The 23,481-nt window shown below is 36.9% G+C and overlaps 1 long non-coding RNA gene across 1 annotated transcript in view; it reads right to left on the reverse strand.

The window, feature by feature from the left end:
• Nucleotides 1-16,717, reverse strand: part of LOC123385568 — a 30,543-nt gene extending 13,826 nt beyond the window's left edge. The window contains exon 1 of the long non-coding RNA XR_006598363.1: nt 15,807-16,717. This is a non-coding gene — a long non-coding RNA (uncharacterized LOC123385568). The remainder of the gene's footprint in view (nt 1-15,806) is intronic.
• Between the last annotated feature and the right edge of the window lie 6,764 nt (nt 16,718-23,481).

Consider the following 23,481-nt stretch of genomic DNA (forward strand, 5'->3'; position numbering starts at 1 on the left):
TGAGATTGAAATCTATAGCATTACCTAAAACATGAACATTTTAAAAATACAGCACTTTTATTTCCATTTATACATCAGTATTATTAAAAAGTCTGCACACCTGGAGCACCTGGGTGGCTCAGGAGGTTAAGCATCTGACTTTGGCTCAGGTCATGATCTCAAGGCCAGTGAGTCCGAGCCCCGCATTGGGCTCTGCTGACAGCTCAGAGCCTGGAACCTGCTTCGGATGCTGTGTCTCCCTCTCTCTCTGTCCCTCCCCTGCTCATGCTGTATCTCTCTCAAAAATAAATAAACATTAAAAAAATTTTAAATAAGAAAAATAAATGTATTAAGAATTTAAATGCTGTGTGAGCCATTCAGAAAAGTAAATACCAAGTTCCTAATTGTAATTCCTGATAGTAAGAATTGTGGATGTCAGTTAAGGCTGACTTGAGCTTTTTAGATAATGTCTACATTTTTATGGTGCAATTCATTTTCCTGCAGTCAGTATGTTTCTTACCCTAACACTGAAATCAAGGAACATTCCCATTTGGAACACAATACTTTAAAAGATAATAAGGGCGCCTGGGTAGCTCAGTCAGTTAAGAATCAGACTTTTGATTTCAGCTCAGGTCATGATCTCAGAGTCATGATCTTTTGCTCCACCCTGGCTGTGGAACTTGGTTAAGATTGTCCCTCTCCGGGGCGCCTGGGTGGCTCAGTCGGTTGGGTGTACGACTTCAGCTCAGGTCATAATCTCGCAGTCTTTGGGTTCGAGCCCTGCCTCGGGCTCTGTGCTGACAGATCAGAGCCTGGAGCCTGCTTCGGATAATGTGTCTCCCTCTCTCTGCTCCTCCCCTGCTCTCACTCTGTCTCTCTCTCAAAAATAAACATTAAAAAAAAAAAAAAAAGATTCTTCCTCTCCCTCTCTCTCTTCCCTTCCCCCACTCATACTCCTTCTCTTTCTCAAAAAAAAAAAAAAAAAGAAAAAAGAAAAAGAAAGAAAGAGAAAGAAAAAAAATAAAGTAAAAAAAATGCTTTGGATTATCTTTACTTTTTACTACATTTAATAACCTCATCTATGATGACCTCCCCCTTGTCAGAGCTTGCATGTATTTGTTTACTCCCTAAATCACTTAACTTTCCTAAGATTAATAGCTGGAACTGTTCATCTCAGTTAAAAATGTACATTTGTGATGGGTGGATTTTTGTTGATATTTGTTCTAGCCAGTGTGCAAGAATAGACAAGAACAGGCTTCATAGGCATGTGAAATCATATCAACTACCCATTTCTTTTATCCAGGATTTTGTTCTGAAAGATGAATGTGTGAAGCCACCATTCTTTTTTCTGTTTCTCCAAGTTCTGTGTGTATGGTGGGAAAGGAGGGAGGAATGTGGGTGATAAAGGTTTGAGTTGCATATAAAATACTGCTGGAACTGTGTATATGCTAGTAATTCAATCCACTGCCTCCCCAAAGTCACCCGAATGCCATGTGGTATTGTCCTGAGTCTATCGGCGTTTCCCAAACCAAACCCGTCATCTTTCAATCTTCCCGTTGCCAAACCCGCTCTAGAGGTTTAAGTGTTTACAGATTATAATTTAAATAAGTTTTGTTTATGTTCATTCTAAGTTAACATGAAATGCTACCTTTTAGTGGCATGATTATCTAGCTGGTATTTTTGAACCCCACTAAATTTCTAGCTGCCATTTTCCTCCCTTTATGAAAACTTTGCTTTTGAGTCTTTAATATAGCTTTAGTCATGCAGTTAAATTGTGATTTGAGAGCTTGCAGAACTTTAAAGAAATACAATAATTGCTTTAAGTAAAGTCTTGTAATAACCCGGCTTCAATTTCAATTCAACATACCACTCCTCTCTCCATCTGAGGTTTAAGGATGAAATTTCGTGGATTTCTTTTCTTTTATTGATTGCAAACTGAGGTAATATCGAAAAACTTTTCTCCTATGGAAATGTGGTAAAGTGCTATAGGACTTTCATTCTGGTTTGCTTCAGAATTATTTTAACAGCTGGGAGTGGAATCTAATTTTTCAGAATATAACACTTCTAAAAATCGAATATATTCTTTTACTCTAGACTCCTCTTGTGGTACTATTTGAGCATATGTCCATCCAGTCCTATTTAACAAGAAGATGATTTAATATAAATGCAATACATGTTGCTAATAGCCATTCTTCAGGCATACATAATACTGTGTATCCTGTTCTGAAATAATAGTCACTGCTAACCAGAAATCAGCTTATGTTCAAACATTCAGAGACCTGTCACAGTATAACATGAAGACTGAATGCTAAATTGATGGTAAGTTGAAAATACTGTGTTCTGATAGTTTAAACTTATGTATGAAAATATTCCAATATTTTCTTACCATCCATTTGTATTTATATAGGGAATGTGAAATGAATACTTCACTCTGTAGCAGGCTTTTAAGGCACTTCATAACTCAATGAAAGACTGTAAAGAAGAATTGACTTCATGTAAATTTTAAGATAGATCTAGGCTGAATCAAACTCAGCTGAGAGTATATGAAATCCACTCCCGTACTCTATTCCTTGAACTCATTATGATTTAAGCCTGTCCTGATTTGTGGGTGCCAGACTCTGATGTGATGTGATAACTAACCCTTTACTCAAAATGGTGGCCATGCATAGGCATGAACTACCATTGAAAGGTCAGCACCAAACTCCTGTCCCTACAATTCAAGGGAGACAAGTAAAGGCTTTCTCCCTTCTTTAATTCCCCATGTCATATATTAGTCAACAGATAAAGAAAGCTGAGACTTTATTTCCTCCTTAACCAATTGGAGAAGCTTCCAAATGGTTACTTCTAGTAGTGATATTTATGGAACTCCTTATTATAAGAGAGTGAGTCTGTCTTTTAACCTTTACTCAATAACGTATTTGTAAGTCTATTTTTGAAGCCTTTTTGTTCTTTTCAAACCAAAGTTGATGGTGAACTTGATAAGAGAATGAAGCAGGTCTGTCCAATGGAATTACCTATGAGCTTCTTGGCCCACTCAGTATGCTTAGATTAGAAAAGAAATTTTAGCTAACTCCCACCAGGTCCTTACATGTGATGTTTTATTCTGTTCCCATCCCCAAGTTTAAATAAAATAACCAATATATCATGGTTGGCTAATTCTGTTCTAACATTGGTTTTAGAAGTCACTTTAAAATGTTAGAGTTCATTATTTCTAAGGCAGCATTAGTATTTACCCTAAATATTGCACAATTAACACTACCTCTTAAAAAAAATAAGCCTAAAGTAAAGATGAGGTTTCATACACTGAGTTCAAAATCAGTTTCCTATTGAACAAAAATGACCATTTGCTTCTTAAAAAGCATTTTGGTGTATAATGAGATCTCTTACAATTTTTCTGAGAAATGACATTGTTACCTATATTTCAACTTTATAACCAGATCAGAATGTATACAAAGATAACAGAAAGAAAAAAAAAAAGGAACAGGAACCCAAAGTGACAAACACTTCACAAGAAATGACATTGTTACCTATATTTCAACTTTATAACCAGATCAGAATTTATACAAAGATAACAGAAAAAAAAAAAAGGAACAGGAACCAAAAGTGACAAACACTTCATAAGAGAACTTTTACCAAGGAGCGGCTATATAAACAACCATATTTCCAAGATCTTTGTTTTTAAATGAAACAATTGTTAAAATACAGGAGATAGTCAGAATAAGGAATGTAGGGTGGATGCACCCTGTCATGGGTTGAATGGCGTTCCGAAAAGGCATGTTGAAGTCCTACCTGCCCCCCGCACTTCAGAATGTGACCTTATTTGGAAATAGATTGGTAACAGATGCAATTAGTGAAGATGAGGTCATACCGGATAAGATGGGCTCCTACAACAATAGGACCGATGTCCTTATAAGAAGGTGGCCTTGTGAAGACACAGGGAGAGTGCCATGTGAAGACAAAGGATTGAGTGATGGATCTACAAGTCAAGGAACACCACAGATGGCCAGCAAACCACTGGAAACTAGAAAGAGGGAAGGATTCTTCTACAGTTTTCGGAGGGAGCGTGGCCCTGCTGACCCCTTCTTTGCAGACTTCCGGCCTCCGGACTGTGAAACAATACATTCCTGCTATGTTATGCCACTCCGTTTGGAGTTCTGGTAACTGAAGGAAATGAATACACACCCCAACATCAGCTCTGCTTCTTTTATAGGTCAGGGAAGAAAAATTGTAGGATAAGATTTCAGTTGAGCTTTCCTCAATCAAATGTGAAATAACATAAGATAGACCCTCTCTGGGGAATACGTTTAGGAATTCCCTGAGCTTGCACCGATGGGTTAATAAGGCAAAAAGAAATAGAAAGCCACAGAATGTACGCATCCAAGATTAGGAAAACAGGGCAAAGGCCCCAGTCTAGGACAAAGATACAGGAATAGAAAAGCCTCAGGAAGAAAACATCAAAAATGAGGTAAACTAGATTAGGTGTTGGGGCGGAAATGCCCTCCAATTTAGTACAATAGCAGAAAGCTGCTTTCACAGGAAGGAAGGACAAAAAACAGGAAAATGGGACTTGAGACCTCAGCAGGGTGAAGTTGCCCAGAGCTGAGCTAATTAACAAAAGAAAGGTGCTTATTGACCCTGAGGTAGCATGCTCTGTCTTTCTAGTCCCCTAGGTCAGTTCAGGTAAACAGGTGGTGCCTCATGTTTGCTGTACACAACCTTCTGCCCAGCACCAGAATTTTGTTTCGTATTGACCCAAACCCCTAACACTGCATATCTTTGAAACTCCCTTTCCCTCATGTCCATGAGTTCATGTTCACAGTTTCATTGTCTCTTTGTGCACGCCCATCACGCTTGTAAGCCTTTTGATCCTAATAAAATCGGAGCAAGGACCCATACTTGGGGCTCTTGTCGCCTCCTGGACATTAGCCTCTCTCGCATTTTAATCCTGTATCTGCTCTCTTGCTGGACAAGACAGAACTCCAGACCCAGAGTCTATGACAGCCCTCTGTAAACATGCACAGATTCCTCCCCCCTCCCAAAGGAAATAGCTTGTTTTCCAGAAATCATGGGAAAATCAATCACAAGTCACCTGGCCTAGCCATAAAGAAGCCTCAAATTCCTAAAAAGAAAAAAAAAAAGAGTTGACAACATTTATAACAAAGGAATAAGCTCAAAAAAATAGCAGAAGGCACACAACCAGCCAACTAAAGAAAAACTAACCTGGACGCGTACCTTAGGCCAAAGAGAAAATCGAACCTAAAATTACAGAATGTCTGGAAAATCACTATGAAGAAGATACCATATATAGAAACCACTGAGCTGCACGGGGCGCCTGGGTGGTGCAGTCGGTTAAGCGTCCGACTTCAGCCAGGTCACGATCTCGCGGTCCGTGAGTTTGAGCCCCGCGTCGGGCTCTGGGCTGATGGCTCAGAGCCTGGAGCCTGTTTCAGATTCTGTGTCTCCCTCTCTCTCTGCCCCTCGCCCATTCATGCTCTGTCTCTCTCTTTCCCAAAAATAAATAAACGTTGAAAAAAAATTAAAAAAAAAAAAAAAGAAACCACTGAGCTGCAAATAGCAATGCCAAAATCAAAACACTTACTTCTAAATTATTAAAGAATAAAAGGGATTGGAATAAACCTTCAATATAAGAATTTAAAAGACCAATGAAGGAAAAAAAAATCAATGCTAGCAGAAGTTTGTTTACCAGAAAACATATTAACTATTGTAAATTTTTTGGAGGGAGAAGATGAAACAGATAAACTTGAAAATTATGGTGAAAAGAACATAATCACAGTTACATGAGAAAGTTAAAAAATCCTAATTGAAAACTTCACTCAACACCATGCAAATGAATTCAAAGGAAAACCTAAATTTCTTAAACTGCTCCAGGGAGAAAAATCATCTAATTGTTATATTTGGGAAATAAGTGGTCAAAAAATCTCACCTTTACCGAGCTCAGCCCTCTTTGTAACCACAACCATCAAAAACACACGAGATCTAGAATAGATTACAGGGAACTCAATAAAAATATTTAAGGAGTTGATCTTCCCAATACTATTTAAATGGTTTCAAACGTGGAGAATAGGAAGGTCTCTGTTTCAAGGAAGTTAGCTTGAAGTATAACAGACACCTCCTTGCTTGGCAAGTCGCACAGCTGATGACAGTGACTTACCAGCCAGTTCATGGATAGGGTCTGTCATACTGTCTAAAGGTAGGCTAGTTACTCACAATTAGGGATCTGAGAAGTGCTGTGGAGTCATTTGGGGAACGCAAAGAAGGTGAGTCCCAAGGCCTCCAGGGAACAATGATCTGTGCACACCCACACTGTATCACCATGTTGGGGGCATAAGAAGGGAGTGGACTTTCCATAATGAGGGGAAAAAGAAGCAAACGGAATTCCATGACCTCTGTCTAGCTGGTGTCTCATCATCATCCCAGGCTTACTATCAAGAATGAAACAACACACTGTTGTGAGTCAATGATTGCATTGAAATTCTTAACCATAAAAGAAACGCTATTTGCTGGGGGAAAAAAGAAACTTTATAATAAAAATGACCAAATGGTAAGGTTCTTCTAGGATTTAAAAACATGCTAAAGGAAGTTAGCATGATATTTATATTGTAACCTGGCAAGGCTGCATAAAAATAGTAAACTAGCCCCCGACCTTATAGCTATGCAAAAACCCCATATAAATAATTAGCAGATGAAGCCAATAGCACAATAAAGATCAATGTAAGATGCCCAATAGGGGCTTCTAAAGTTGTTTACTATTAAGATTTGTTAGGAAAGCCAAGAAAAATGTGGCATGAAAACAAATCAAGAGGACCACGTAATTTTTCCATAAATGCTGAACAAAACAATTTCACAAAAATTGATTGTGACTTGCAAACTTTGGGATAAGTGGCTATTATTTCCTGAATATGATTTTTTTTTAAGTTAATCCATTGTGCCCAAAAGTTAACATCCAAGGAAAATACTAACATTTGTGAGGATCCAGTATACCTGAGCTGCAGATACAAATTGAGACAATCTTATTATTTTGAAAAACGGTATTTTTCCTGGAGTTAAGAGATAAATAATTGTTAAATATCATAAACAAAATATAGGCACTCTGGTATATTTGCTTACTTTTTCAGAAGGTTCCAGCAAACTAATTATATTCTCTGCAAGCAAGCTTTGGCTATTAATACAAAATAGGTTACTTAATACTTAAGGATTTTTTGTGATTTCATTGATTCCTTCTTAGCGTGTACTAGCTTCCATTTTATCTTGTTTAAACATCTCATAGATAGTGTATAAAAAACCGTAAGAACAATTTTATGTGGAAAAACAATTATTAATAAATGTCTTTAAATACAGAAATACATTGACAGCTAATACCAATATTAAGAGGGTATGTTTAGATAGCAGGGTTGTGTCCTTTTAAAGTAATGAGTATTTATAGAAATGTAAGGCGGAAAAATTATTAATGTAACTTTTATACAAATTTAGTATAAAACTGAGCAGATTATTGGAAGGAAAGCGTTAACCCCTGGTTTGGTAGTTTTTTGTCTAGCCTCGGTGACGGTGACGCCTGATTTTACTCTTGGTCATTTCCTTCTTGAAACATTAACTCAAAAAATTGTTAGAATGTGTGCCTATACTGGATCCAAGATAAACCAGACTCAGACTGAGAACCATGTAGGAGGCCGAGCAACCAGACTTCATTGTCAATACTCTTTGTAAAGAGTAACCAGTATTGATCAAGCAGCCACAGGGAAGCATGGGGTCTAGTAAAGTAGCTCTGGAGAGGGCCATATGACTAGGTAGCAATCAAGGCTGAAGGGCTTTCTGAGATAAGATGGAGTAGATTCACCTAACCTCCTCTCTTACGATCCTATGAGTGCTGAGTGACCGGGATAGCAAAGACTTCCTGGGAGTTACACGACCATGGTCTTGACCTTACAAGCACTCTGTGTGCTTACTTATCCTACATCCTTTTTAATGCTACAGAAACTTAACGTTATTCAAAACCTATTCTGTCTCGCAATTTCTCTATTTGGACCCAAGAACATTGCTGTTAATAATAGAGGGGGTTTCTCAACTGTAGATTTCTGGTCATTGTGGAATTGTTTAACCAACTGGTTAGTGTTCATAACATTAACCAACTATCCTGTAAAGGTTGAATTTTACTTTTAGTTGTTTAATTCCCTTTAGGACAAGGGTCCTTCAAGAAAGAGTTCCTCTTGAGAAATCTTCAAATCTGGTTAAGATAAATTAAAAACAAGAAGGTTAATTTTGCTTCTCCTGTAATCGAGGTGACAAAAACTTCAAAATCATGTACAAGATCTGTGACAAATTACCCTCTAGCCAGACATAATGACCCATCTAGGCAACAATAAGAAAAAATAAATCTTAGAGAAAAGCAAAGTATTCAAAACATATTTCCTTCCATTGCTCAAACTTCAAAACAAAAGACTTGGTTAGGGTATTCTAATGAGACAATTTTCTGTTTGAGTGTCTATGGAAACTAGGAATTTAAAGGACAATGTCAATGAGAAGAAGATTGCTATGGGCTTATAGTAATTTTTAATAGATGAAGAGAATTTTTTAGATTTTTCCCAAGTTATGAATTGTAGTAAAAATTCCTTTTAGAAGTTGAAAAACATTTTTTTTCCTGAATTACATTTTGCTGTTCAAACAATATATATTTTTAATGTTAGTGATGTTAAGTGTACCCTTCTGAGTCTTATTTCAGGCATTTGGACATGCGGGAATAGTAAGTTTGCATGACAGATTAATAATACATTTAATAATGCTTGTTTTGTTTTACTTAATTGCAGAGAGATTTCTTTACTTAATTGAGAAATCATCACAGTGGGAGGGAATGAAGATATGTTTAGACAATGGAAAACTATAAGGAAAAGTGCCATAAAATCATCATTGACAACAACAGAACAAGTATGTTGGAGACTATGAGAGCTTTAGTACTGTTAACACTCTTCATTTTGGAACTGTCTGTTCCAAACATGGATGTTTAAACATGTAGAACAGAAGCCATTCTATATAAAAGAGACTCTAAATAAAAACTACAAAAATCTTTCATTATTAAATAATGTAAGTTCTTTTGATCATCTATATAAAAGATGACTATTCTTTTATAAAAGAATTTATAAAATATTTATAAAAATATTCTATATAAAAGATGACCATTCTATATAAAAGAGACTCTAAATAAAAACTACAAAAATCTTTCATTATTAAATAATGTAAGTTCTTTTGATCATCAGTCATTGCTTGTATAGGATGTAATTAGTTTGCTGGAACCTGTTAATGAAGTAACCAATGAATACATCCCAGAGTGCATATATTTCTTAAGCAATATTTGCTATAATAGAATTTCATCGTTCAATTCCAGGGACTTTGACAGGGAACGTATATAAACTTCTACATTAAACTTCTAAATTTGGATACTAAAATATTTTTTAATAATTTAATTGTGACCTTGGGGCCTGGGTGGCTCAGTCAGTTGAGCATCCAACTTCGGCTCACGTCATGATCTGTGGTTTGTGCGTCTGAACCCTACATCGGCTCTGTGTTGACAGCTCAGAGCCTGGACCCTGCTTCGGGTTCTATGTCTCCCTCTCTCCACTCCTCCCCCACTCACGCGCTGTCTCTCTCTGTCTCTCAAAAATAAAATAAACATTACAATTTTTTTAGGAAAATAATAATTTAATTGTGACCAGTAAATTTTTGATGCAGCTTTCTATTTGCTTCTGTAAAGCAAAAAATTCCTTCTGTGATGATTAAATAGGCTTAAGTCATTCAACATTCTGCTGAGGTAAGTATTTGTGTACCTCTACGTGTAAAACAATTTCGTATTAGCTTAAGAATAGCTAGACAGATTAAAGAATCAAAAAATCAAAAATTGAATGTGAGGGAATTTGGAAGTGTAGAATATGAAGAGGTTTTATTTCAAATCAGCAAACAAAATTTGATTATCTAATAAGACATGTTGAGAAAAGTGAATAGTTATACAGGGAAAGATGTTGACTCCCTACCTTTCGTTATTTATTCAAACTAATTTCAGATGAGTAATAATTTATATTTAGCAATTATTATGGTAAAGCATGGGATTTTTAAAAAAATTTTTAAACATTTTTATTTATTTTTGAGACAGAGTGAGACAGAGCACGAACGGGGAAGGGGCAGAGAGAGAGGCAGACACAGATTCAGAAGCAGGTTCCAGGCTCTGAGCCATCAGCCCAGAGCCCGACGCGGGGCTCAAACTCACGGACGGCGAGATCGTGACCTGAGCTAAAGTCAGACGCTTAACCGACTGAGCCACCCAGGCGCCCCAAGCATGGGATTTTTAAAAGAACCTTAAAATTGGGGAAATCTCTCTAAGGATGACACAAAAACCATAAACTCTGATACACTCAACTACGGAAAAGTAAATAAATACATTGCCAAAACCCACCATAAATAAACTCAAAAGATAATTCTGGAAAAGTAACCCATATTATCATTAAACTGCTATTGTCCTTGATTTTTAAAGAACTCTTACAAGTCAAAAAACAAACAAAACAACAGCCAAATAGAAAAATGAGCAAAGAACAAACAGAAACAGTTCACCGAGAAGGAAATACAAATGATTATTATCCAGATGAAAAGATGCTCAAACACACTCACAAAAATGTGAATTCAAAGCCACACTGAGAAACCATTTTTCATCTATTAGGTTGACCAAAAATGTATTTGCTACAATGATTAGTTACAGTTTGGTGAAACAGGGTCTCGTGTTGCTGAAAAGGGTGGAACATGACAAAATGTATACAAAGGACAAATGGACAATACCTATTAAAATTATAAATGTTATTTTACATCACCTTTTCTCATTGACATTCATTCTACAGGTATGCCTGCACATTTGTAAATATAATTCACGTGGGAAGGATGTTCAGTCCAGCAATGCTTAGAAGAGAGAAACTACTAGAAAGAACAGATTAGAAGCAGAACAGTGCTGTGGCTTTCCTTTCATAATCAAATCAAATGTGAATATAGAAAGGGTACAAATCCTTTATATAGGAACATAACCATTTCATAAGTTATCCAAAGCCCTTTGAAAATTAAGTGCTAAAACTCCAGTCTGTTTGGCATGGGTAGAAATAAGTCATCGTATGCAATGTGTGTCCTCGATTTAGCAATGAGGGCTCAGTGATCATTATGGTCATTGTTGTGACTATATGCCAAACACTGTGCTGAGCATTTTTTTTTTTTAATTTTTTTTTCAACGTTTATTTATTTTTGGGACAGAGAGAGACAGAGCATGAACGGGGGAGGGGCAGAGAGAGAGGGAGACACAGAATCGGAAACAGGCTCCAGGCTCTAAGCCGTCAGCCCAGAGCCCGACGCGGGGCTCGAACTCACGGACCGCGAGATCGTGACCTGGTTGAAGTCAGACGCTTAACCGACTGCGCCACCCAGGCGCCCCTGTGCTGAGCATTTTAAAAGATTTATTTAACCTGCTTTTAATAATATGTTCCCACAAGATGACTTTTTAAATGCCAGTGCCTCTCCATACTTTTTTTTTTTTTTTTCAAGAAATCCTTTAAGATACACAGACCTTCGGATAACTGCTTTCTAGATTATGATCTTGTTACTAAAGTGCTAACCTACCTTCTACTCTATTGGGTAAAAATAGTTTCCTCTGCTCCGAAAAGATGGTTGACGTTTTCTCTGCCAGTTCTCATTCAAGTGGAACAAACAACCGCATCCTAACGTTGGCAAAGCAACAGACAAGGACAGTCAAGTGCTACCCTGTAGCTGTCATGGCTCTACCCAAACCACACTATAAAGATGAACAAACAATTTCCTGCTTCTGAAAAAACTTATAAGACAGACACTTGCAAATGACTAAAACAGAATTAAGCATCCTCCCCTTTCATTTGTGTGATATAGCTCTTAATAATTTAGAAATTCTCTCAGATGTCAGCTAAATTTTCATGCATTTTAAAACAACATATAGGTACATAGGTCAATAATTCACCACTGGTGAATGAACTGGTGACATCACTCAGGCATGATTACATTGCACAGGCTTCCTGCATAGGCAGAAGGAAGGAAACAAACACACTTAGCACTTAACTACATAGCAGGCACCCTATTTATTTTTTAAGTGTGTGTATTTGTATGTATTTAATCCTTACTAGGTAATAAGATATGTAACATCAAACATCCTTACAGGTGAGAAGGCAGAGGCTCAAATAGTTTCAGGCATTTGTCAAAAGCAACTCAGTATGTGACAGTTCTGATGAACTCACTCATTTACAAATCCCATAAAGGATTGCAGCTAGTGTAATTGTGGTAAAACAATTGTAGCTGTTGTAGTATTTCGTGAAATGTGAAATATAAAACACATCACTGTGTGATGTTCCTCTGAAAAAATATTACTTTGCAAATCATACCATAACATACACATTATACCATATTATCCTCTACCAAATTGCATGTGAATAAAAGGATAACAATGTTTTTGACAAATTGATGTTTGATGTCTTGATGACAATCCTTCAAAATTTGATCACACCAGCTTCTTACTGTCTTAGAGTTTCTACTATTCTGAGGCTTCAATTATATAAGCAATCATTTTTTATTTATTTTAGTTACATCATACCACACAGTTTCAACTCCTTATGAGTGTCTTCCTTTCTTAGGTACAATGATAAAAAGAAAAGAAAGAAAGTAAAAGAAATGAAAAGGAAAAGGAGACAAAGGAATTATTAGTCTTCAAATGACATATTTTGCTTCATCAATACCAATCTTATGCCCTGTTGTTTTTGCAATGCATTTTTTACATACAGAGTAAACTTTTATTTCAAAGCTAATTATGTTATAATCTTTCTGAAGACATATTAAGTAGAGGTTAAATTCAGCACACTTAGTAGCAATGACCCATACAACTTGGATATAAGTGAGAAAATCATGGAAAGCTGTGATCATATTCTCCTATGTTTAGGCAATGACCATGACGATCACATTGTGTGATTACAATTACATTAATTATAAGACTTCATAAATTATAAGATACATCTTGATTTCAGGGATCTTAAAATGTAAAAAAAAAAAAAAATTACAATACATGAAAAAAGTTTGTGTCCACCACAGTGCTAGGAACTGAAATACCAAGAAGTAATAGAGTCTTATCCCTCGTGCCACTCACAGTCTAGTGTGGGTAGACAAGTAAGCCAACAGTTAGGATTCAGTGTGATGACAAAAATTATATATATTATTTATATATACACTTTATGTGTGTTAACCTATTTGATCTTTATAATAATTCCACAAGCTAGATACATGATAGAGGTATGAACCTGTATGGATATCCAGGAAGGGTATCTAAATTATCCTGTGTGTGTCAGAAGCCTTTGATGGGAGGTATGCATAGGTGTGAGCAGTATAGGAGAAGGACAGAATTGAAAGTAGGCAATAGCACTCCATTAGCACAGCTATAGAGGTAGAAGAGTGGGACACCTGGGGAATACTCAGAGTTGAGTACTGAAGGCACTGTGACTCATGGGATGATGGGGAAGAGTCAGAAGGAAGGCATCCCCACCCTTCCTGTCCCCCCACCACCATATTAAGAAGTTTAGACACTATCTTACAGATTGAGGAGTGCTACAGTTGGATCAGAGGGAGTTGTAATTGGGACGAAAGAGGCCAATTAAGAAAACTATTTTAAAAATCCAAGTAAAGGGGTGCCTGTGTGGCTCAGTCGGTTGAGCGTCCCACTTCGGCTCAGGTCATGATCTTGCAGTTCGTGAGTTCAAGACCCACGTAGGGCTCTGTGCTGACAGCTCGGAGCTTGGGGCCTGCTTCCGATTCTGTGTCTGCCTCTCTCTGCCCCTTCCCCGATCATGCTCTGTCTCTCAAAGATGAATAAACATTAATTTTTTTTTAATCCAAGTAAAAATAATAAGGATTTAGATTAGACCAAGTAGTAATTTGTAATACTAGTAGTAATTTGTGAAATACTAACTACTAACATTAAAAAGTTACAGTCAGCCAAAACAACCTAGTAAGGAACTCCAAAGTTCCACCTCTCCACAAAAGGAACAAAAACCTGGCAAAACTATGAGAATTTACCTTTTTTGGAACCCTGAAAACTAAGCAAAGACTTGTAGCAAACAGAGAATCTTGAAAGCAGCAAGAGAGAAGTGATCTCACTTATAAGGGAACTTCAGTAGGTTGCACGAGTAGTGAATACTTTAACCAAGAATTCTACATCTGACAAAATTATCCTTCAAAAATAAGGAAGAAATTTACACATTCCCAGATAAACAAAACCTCAAGAGTTTGTCACCAGCAGACTTAGCCTATAGCAAGTGCTGGTCATTTGTTTGCTAGAGCCATTCAGGCTGAAATAAAAAGATATCACACAGTAATACAAATCCACATGAAGAAATAAAGAACACTATTGAGATAACTGACTACCTAGGTAAACATAAACACAGTATAAATGTATTTCTTGTTTGATTCATTTCTTTCGGTCTGATTTTAAAGATAGTTGAACAAATCAATTATTACAAATCTGTGTTAACTGACACACAGTATATAAAGGTGTAATTTCTGATGATATCAGCATGAAAGTGGGGGGGGGGCAGAGGTATACAGGAGCATTTTTACATATTATTGAAATCAAGTTGGCATTATTCTCAACTAAAGGAGAAATATAAAATCTGAGCAGACTTTAAAACAAGTGTAGAGAGATTGAATTAGTAATCAACTTAAAAAAAAAAAAAAAAAAGTAAAGGACCAGATGGCTTCCCTGGTGAATTCTACCAAACATTTAAAAAAGAATTAATGCCAATTTTCACTAACCCTTCTGAAAAACAGAGGAAAGGGAACACTTCTCAATTTACTCTATGCAGCCAATGTTACATGAATGTTAAAGGCAGTAAAATGTAGCACAAGAAGTGAAAACTACAAATCACTATCCTTTATGGTATCCTTTATATAAATGCAAAGATTCTCAAGAAAATACTAGCCAACCAAGTCCAGCAGTATATAAAAATAATTAGACACCATGAAAAGTGGAATTTTCCCTAGGAATACAAGACTGGTTCAACCTACACAAAAAATCAATATAATGCACAATATTAATAGACTACAAGAACAAGATACACAATCATCTAAATATATGCAGAAAAAGCATTTGACAAAATTCAACACCGTTTCTTAATAAATATACTCAACAAAGTGTATCTGGGAACAGAAGGTCATCTGTTGAAAATCCACAGTGGGGCACCTGGGTGGCTCAGTTGGTTAAGCATACAACTCTTTATTTTGGCTCAGGTCATGATCTCGAGGTTTGTAAGTTTGAGCCCTGCATAGGTCTCAGCCCTGACAGTGTGGAGCGTACTTGGGATTCTCTCTCTCCCTCTCTCTCTGCCCCTTCCCTGCTGGCAGGCTCTCTCTCTCTCTCAAAATAAATAAGCATTAAAAAATTAAAAAAAGAAAGAAAATCCATAGCAAACAAGCATCATGTTTTTTTTCTTGTACAGTATTACTTTGATACATTTATACATTGCAATATGGTTGCCACTGTAACAATATTGATCACATTACATACTTAAGGTATTTTCACATACATTTAATATACTATACATTAGCTCTCTGTGGCTTATTAGTACTCATTACAAGTCTGTACCCTTAAACATCATCAATCTTAATTCCCTACCCCATCCCCAGGTAACCACCATTTTACTCTGCATTGTTGTTGTTGTTGTTGTTTTTTATAAGTTTAACTTTTTAGATTACACATACAGGTGATATCATACAGTACTTACCTTTCACTGTCTGGCTTCCTTTGCTTAGCATAATGTGCTCAAGGTCCATTCATGGAAGGTCCATTCTGCAAATGGCTGGATATCCTCCTTTCTCCTGGCTGAATAATATTCCATTAGATGTATGTACCACAACTTTTCTATCCATTAATCTCTTGTTGGACATTTGGATTGTTTCCATATCTTGGCTATTGGGAATAATGCTGCGATAAACATGAGGGATGCATATACCTCATTGAACTCCTGTGTTCGTTTCCTGTGGGCAAATATCCAGATGTGGAACTGCTGAATCATATGATAGATCTATTTTTAGCTTTTTGGGGAACCTCCATATTGTTTTCCAAAGCGGTTAGAGCAAATGTCGTATTTAATGGTGAAAGCTAAAAGCTTTTAGGAAACAAGACAAGGATGTCTGCTCTTGCCACTTCTCCTCAACACTATACTGGAAGATCTAGCCAGGGCAATTAGTCAAGAAAAAGACCGAAAGGTATCAGATTGGAAAAATAAAAGAAGTAAAATTATCTCTGTTTGTAAAACACCTTATCTTATACATAGAAAATGCTAAGGAACCCAGTAAAAACTAGTAGCTTTAGTTTTTAACCAACTAGCTCAGCAAAATGGCAATATAGAAGATCAATGTACAATATACAAAAATTAGTTGTATTTCTATGTAGCAGTGATGAGCAATCTGGAATTAACAAAGCAATTCCATTTGTAGTACTCTCAAAAAAAAAATACTTAGGGCTAGATGTAATCAAGAAAGTATAAGATTGCTACAGTGAAACCACACAACATTATTGAAGGAAATGAAAGATCTAAATAAATGAGAAGAAATCCTGATTGGAAGACCTAACAATGTTAAAATGACAATAGTCCTCAAAATGATTTACAGATAAAATGCAATCCCTATCAGAGCCCAGTTGCTTTTTTTTTTTTTTTTTTAGCAGAAAAGGATAAACTGATCCTAAATTTCTTGTGGAAAGGCAAGGGGCACCAAATAGCCAAAATAATCTTGAAGAAGGATCTACCTGATTTTGAAACTTGCTACATTACACACTCATGGAATAGGTGGTGTGTAATGTACAATAAGCAAATTCCTATATGCTAAACACATTAACATGTTTGATGGGACATTTAGAAAATGAATTTTCCAAGAAGAGGTAAATGTTAATGAAAGGAAAAACACTATATCTCAATAAATAAATTTGCAATTTATAACTTCGTATATAGAGGGCTTGCTTATATAGGAACATACCTGTTCTGACACTTGAATGGCTCATCTTTATGAAGAAGAAAAAAGAACCTGTGCAATTCGCCAAGCTCAGTATTGTACTGCACGTATGACATTGTGGCTCTTTCTGTTACTGTGGGCAAGCTACTTTACTGATTTCAACAGATTCTTGAACTGAACAGAAATTGCTTCCCACTCAGTTATAATTTTACCGTGCAGAGGCTAGAAGTTGGGAATAAATAATGAAAGAAGTCATGCAGGTTCACACGTGATGCTCTGTGTGGGATGTAGGTGGTGATTGAAGAGGGGAAACGTGACCTTGTGATAGAAAGATACCGCGTTATGATATGAAAGACATTCTGGCAGCTGTGACTTTTATTTCACATAAGTTAATGGGGAAAAATCCCTATCAGGAAGGAACAAATATGGTTATTAAAGTTATGCCTTTAACGTTGTACCCTACAGAAAGAAGTAAACAGTTTCCAGTAAAGAAAAGCACAGAATGCAGACTGCAATTTGATTATGACCGTGGCATTATTTGCCACATGGCTCCCATATCATTGAGATGAACATGGTAGAGATGAAAAGACACATAAAGTGTTTTAAAAAAAACTTTTATGTAATCCTAGATTTATTTTTTGATAAGGGACCTGGTGGCTTAAAGATGGCCACAATTTCTTTATGACCCCCTCCTCAGAGAAGGAGGTTTCTTTTCCCCCAGCCTCATTCTACTTTGGCCCTGTGACTTCTTAAGCAATAGATTATGGTAGAAGTGACACCACGCTAGTCCTAAACTTTTGAGGACTGACGGACAGCTTTTGTGTCTGACCTCTGGGAACACTGACCCCTAAAATTCTGCCTCTCAGAACCTAACCGCCATCTTGTGAAAAACCCAAGCCACATGGAGGGGCATGTGAGGTGCTGTGGTCAGTCTGTCCAGCCGAGCGCCCAGCTTCCAGTAAGCATCAACTGGAAGCTGTGTGAGTGAGCTATCCTGGATGTCTAGAGCCACCCAATAACTGTGGTCCCAAGTGACATCCTCAAGACTAGAGCCACTCAGGTGATCCCAATCAACACAGGGAATTGTGAAGAGTAATGAAATGATTGTCTTAAAGTATTACCTTTTAGCTGTTTTTTATGCAGCAATAGATCATTAGAGCAATCACTTGCATAAAGATGTATGTTAAGGGGTGCCTGGGTGGCTCAGTCGGTTGAGCAACCAACTTCGGCTCAGGTCATGATCTCGCAGTTCGTGAGTTGAAGCCCCGCGTCAGGCTCTGTGCTGACAGCTCGGAGCCTGGAGCTTGCTTCGGATTCTGTGTCTCCTCTCTCTGTTCCTCTCTTGCTCACGCTCTCTCTCTCTCAAAAATAAATAAAGATTAAAAAAAAAATTAAAAAACAAGATGTATGTTAAGCTGTGTTAACACTAAGGTTTATAGATGGCAGAGTAAAAAATTAGTATATTTGAGCTCTATCAACAATTGTGCCTGCAATCTAATGGTCTCCTCAGAACTTCTGCAAGGGAGTTTTCCCAACTCAATTGAGTACCTTCAGATTTGATCTCTTTTCTCAAAGCAAATTTATATTCCACTGGGTCCTCGATAAAAAGTCTGTGAAAGAATCTCTAAGTACCTCCCGTTGAACACATCGAAAGTGCTCTCTCTTCTCTAAAGTTCGAGCATGTAGACAGTTTTACTCAGAACTTTCCCTTATTTAAAGATGGTTCACTTGTTTGTTTTTAACACGATGAAAGAAGAAGAATGTTAAATTCTATATTGAACTTTTATGTTGTCATTGATATGTTTTTAAAAGAGATTAAAATAAAACAAAACAAAAGCAGATCACCTCAAGAGACAATCAACCTACTTCTCCTAAAAGAAAACTTCAGAGTCAGTAAACTGTGAATAGAAATCTCAATGCGTTGAGTTAATTTTTGAGTTTGGTTTCTATCATCTGAATTTGGTCAGAATAAATTAGTGGTATAAAATTAGTGGTATATAGTTTTTGCTTTTAGGCTGTTATATTTTTACCTCAGATCCAAGAGTTGAGTTAAATGTCAACACATGCTCTCCTGGATTAATAAAACACATTTTCCAATATAGTCCACCAAGAAACACAGTGCACTTGGAGTTAAACCTGTCTTCTTGGATGGCTTTGAGGAAAAACTACTAGCTGCATAATTCTGAGCAAGTGGCCAACACACCCTCCCCTCAATATCTGAATCAGGAAAAAAATAATAACCATCTTTTTCCTGTTTCCCTGGAAGGATAGTTCTTCAAAATCAAGTGATCATACATGCATATTTAAGTAGTAAAAAAATTTTTTTAACTAAAATTGTTTTATTGTTATTCTTGATAATCATATTTCTAGTAATTGTGTGTTTTTTTTTCCCCTGTCTATTCTGGAAACTATTTTACTATACTTTTCTGAGTGCCAAAGTTGAACATTTTATGCAGATTGAGGTGTCTTTGCCTGCTTTGCGTACAAAGGCCTCTGAAGTTAACTGATATTTAGCTGGAACATAAACCATGGCAGAAATACTGGGGAAAGGGGCACCTGGGTGGCTCAGTTGGTTTAGCATCCAGCTTTGGCTCAGCTTGTGATCTTACAGGTTCATGAGTTTCATCCCCACATCGGGCTCTGTACTGACCTCTCAGAGCCTGAAGCGTGCTTTGGATTCTGTGTGTCTCTCTCTCTCTCTCTCTCTGTCCTTCCTCTGCTCACTGTCTCTGTCTTTCTCTCAAAATAAATGAATAAACATTTTTTTAAAAAGAAATACTGGGGAGAGAAGAGAAAAAATAGTAGAAAATAAGAACTAAGATGACAATTTCAAGAATTTAACCTTCTACCTGAACCTTCTTTCTTTCTATCTCATTTTGACCCATCCAGTACCTGTACTTGGTAATCCTACCTGAGATTTATTGACCATCAACTTCTCCTGTCCTGTTTCTCTCCACGCCTAGTTTAGATTCCATGATTTGTCATTATAACCATGCCTTTGGATATACTATTACTCCCTTGCTCTTCTTTTCTTATATATGTCTCTTGGAATTTTGTGTACATGGAATTACATAGTAAAAACACTGTTGTATGTTGCTTAATTCTTGAACCTAATTTTTTTTATGATTTATCCATGTATTTATCTGTAGTTCAATGTTTTTTAATCCTGAATGGTATTACTGAATACATCGCATTTTGTTTATTCCCCTGTTGACAGACATTTAGATTATTTCCAACTTTTGCAATCACAAATAAAGCCACCATGGCTTTCTTGAACAAATCTTTGTGTGAAGATGTGTTTTCATTTCTCTTAGGTAAATACCTGAGACTGGAATTGTTGGATATTAAAGTAGGCGTGTGTTTATAAGAAACTGTCAAACAGTTCTCTAGAGTCATTTCTCATCATCAGTGACTTAAATTTGTAGTTGCCTGGTCAGCCTCTCATTTGATATGGGTATTAGTTAATTTTGCTTCATAACAAATGTCTACATAACTTAGGTCTATAAAACAACACTGATCTGAGCCAGCTCTTTGGAACTTGATGGCCTAGCCTCACTTGGATATTTGATGGTTACCTCATTGTCAACTGGGATGATGGGCATATTTGGCCATGGGTGTTTCAGAAACTAGCCAGGACTCATCTACATGGTAACTGGGTTACAGAATCAGTAAGAGAAGGCAAGCTCCAGTATACATTCATTTTTCAATCTTCTGCTTGGTCGATGTTTGCTAACATCCGAGTAGCCAAAGTAAGTCATGGCTGAGAACATATTAAGGGGCACAGATATAGACTACAACTTTAATGGAAAGTCAAAAAGTCACATTGGAAAAAAGTATTGCTACATGGATAAGAAGTATTTGAGGCCTTTTTGCTGTCTTCCACCATCTTCCCTTTGACCACAAATCATTTCTACTCTCTTCACGTGAAAAATGTAATCACTCTCATTCCAGAAATCCCCAAAGTTTATTTCAATAATGACATCAGACTCAGAGTTTAGGATCTAGCTCTCTAAATCAGATCCACGTGCAGATGAAGTGCCAAGAACCATAGCAATCAAGGATTAGTCAGGGAAGCAGAGCTAACATGAGTCTTACTGGAATAAGGGATTGATTATAGAAATTAGACCTTATACAATATGTGAGTAAATGGTGTAAATGGAAGAATTTTGGAGGATCCGAAGGAGTTACTACTGAGTCCACCTAAAGTCTTGGTGCAGAGAGAGAAGTTAGAGCTTGCAGGGAAATCTGAGAAACTGAGCATATCCAGCCATAGCAGAAGGATCAAGAAGAGGAAGTTCATGGCGAGATTTATGGGAAGTTTTTGGCTTTGTGAGGCTGCCATCTTTGCACAACCAGAGTCAAGCATTTCCACCCCCCACCCCCCACCGCCCCAAGCATCTGATAGTAGAACTGGGGCTGCTGTTGATCAGCCTAGAAGAAGAGTTAAGCAACTTGGCAAAATAAGATCATACTGTGACCCCGTGGACACACCTGCAGACATTTGACACTAAATCTAACACCGATGGAGAGTAACGACAATGACAGCCACTATTTCCTTATATGCTTTAAATCACAAGCAAGTTCCTCTTTGGGCCAAATCTAAAAACAGAACATGAAATTCTGAGTAATGTAGTCCTCCGTTTAACTACGTTGACATGGAATAGTCCAATATGTTATTATTAGTTGCATTTTTAAATCTCAGCATTACAGGAGATCTGTATCTGCTCATCCTCTCTCTTTGAGTTTTAATGTATATTACACTAATGATTGTGCTTATGAGCCCTTCATATACCCTACTTCGTGAATGTCCAAGTTTTGTGCTGATTTCTATTGTTTGTTGTCTTTCTGTTACTGAAATTTAGAAATTTATATATTCTAAGTGCAAATTCTTTGTTGTATAAATATATGACAATGATATTATCCCATTGAGGCTTGCATCTGAATTTTCTTAGTAGCGACTATTTTGAGCTGAAGTTTTTAATAAAGTTCAGTTCATAAAACTTTTTATTATGGTTTTGGGTGTTCTAAGAAATATTTGAATACCCCAAGCTTGCAAAGCTATTCTCTGATATTTTTTTAATGAGCCTTTTAGAATGATTTTTAAAACTTTAATTCCAATATAATTAACATGCAGTGTTATATTAGTTTCAGGTGCACAGTATAGTGATTCAACAATTCTGCACATTACTCAGTGCTCATCAGGATCAGTGTACCCCTAATCCCCTTCACCTGTTTTTACCCATCCCCCATCCACTTCCACTCTGGTAACCACCAGTTTGTTCTCTATATTTAAGTGTTTGGTTTTTTGTTTGTTTGTCTCTTTTTTTCTTCATCCATTTGTTTTATTTCTTCAATTCCACACACAAGGGAAATCATATGATATTTGTTTCTCTCTGACTGACTTATTTCACTTAGCATTATATTCTCCAGGTCCACCCATGTCATTGCAAATGTCAAGGTTTCTTTATGTTTAGATCTACATTCCATCCTGAGCTAATTGTTGTATCTGGGGTGAGGTATTGGTTGAGCTGCATGTTTTCCGTGAGGACATCCAGTTCTTCTGGTACTATATGTTGAAAAGCACATATTATCTTCTTTTTCCACATTCAATTTCACCAGTGCCCTTATAAAAAGAAATTTATCACATTTCATTGTATGTGTATCTATTTCGAGGCTTCCTGTTTTGATTATGTTTTTCTATTCCATGTCAATAATTATGGCTTCATAACAGTTCTTAAAGTGATACAAATCTTCCACATTTGTTTTATTTAAAATTGGTTTTAATTTTTTTAACATTTATTTATTTTTGAGAGAGAGAGACAGAGTATGAGTGGGAGAGGGGCAGAGAGAGAGGGAGACCCAGAATCTGAAGCAGGCTCCAAGCTCTGAGCTGTCAGTACACAGCCTGAGGTGGAGCTGGAACTCACGGACTGTGAGATCATGACCTGAGCTGAAGTAGGACACCAACTGACTGAGCCACCCAGGCACCCCTAAAATTGGTTTTAATTATTCTATGTCATCGGCATTTCCTTCTGTTTTTTCACATGTGTTTATTTTTGAGAGAGCACAAGCAAGAGACGGGCAGAGAGAGACAGAGGATCTGAAGAAGGCTCCGCGCTGACAGCAGCGAGCAGGATGTGGGGCTTGAACTCACAAACTGCAAGATCATGACCTGAGCCAAAGTCAGATGCTCATTCGACTGAGCCACCCAGGCACCCCAGTCATTGGCATTTTTATATTAATATCAGTACCAGATTATCAATTTATACCAAAAAAATAAACTGCTTGAGTTTTGGTTGGAAATGCACTGAATCTATAGAATTTTGGGAAATTGACATGTTTGTAATACTGAGCCTTCTAACCTATGAATATGATGCATTTCTCCATTTATATAGGTCTTCTTTAATCTTAGCAATAAAATCTTCAGGTAACAGCCTTGGATGGCTC

Source organism: Felis catus, chromosome B2, assembly GCF_018350175.1.
Source record: "Felis catus isolate Fca126 chromosome B2, F.catus_Fca126_mat1.0, whole genome shotgun sequence".
Lineage (NCBI taxonomy): Eukaryota > Metazoa > Chordata > Mammalia > Carnivora > Felidae > Felis > Felis catus.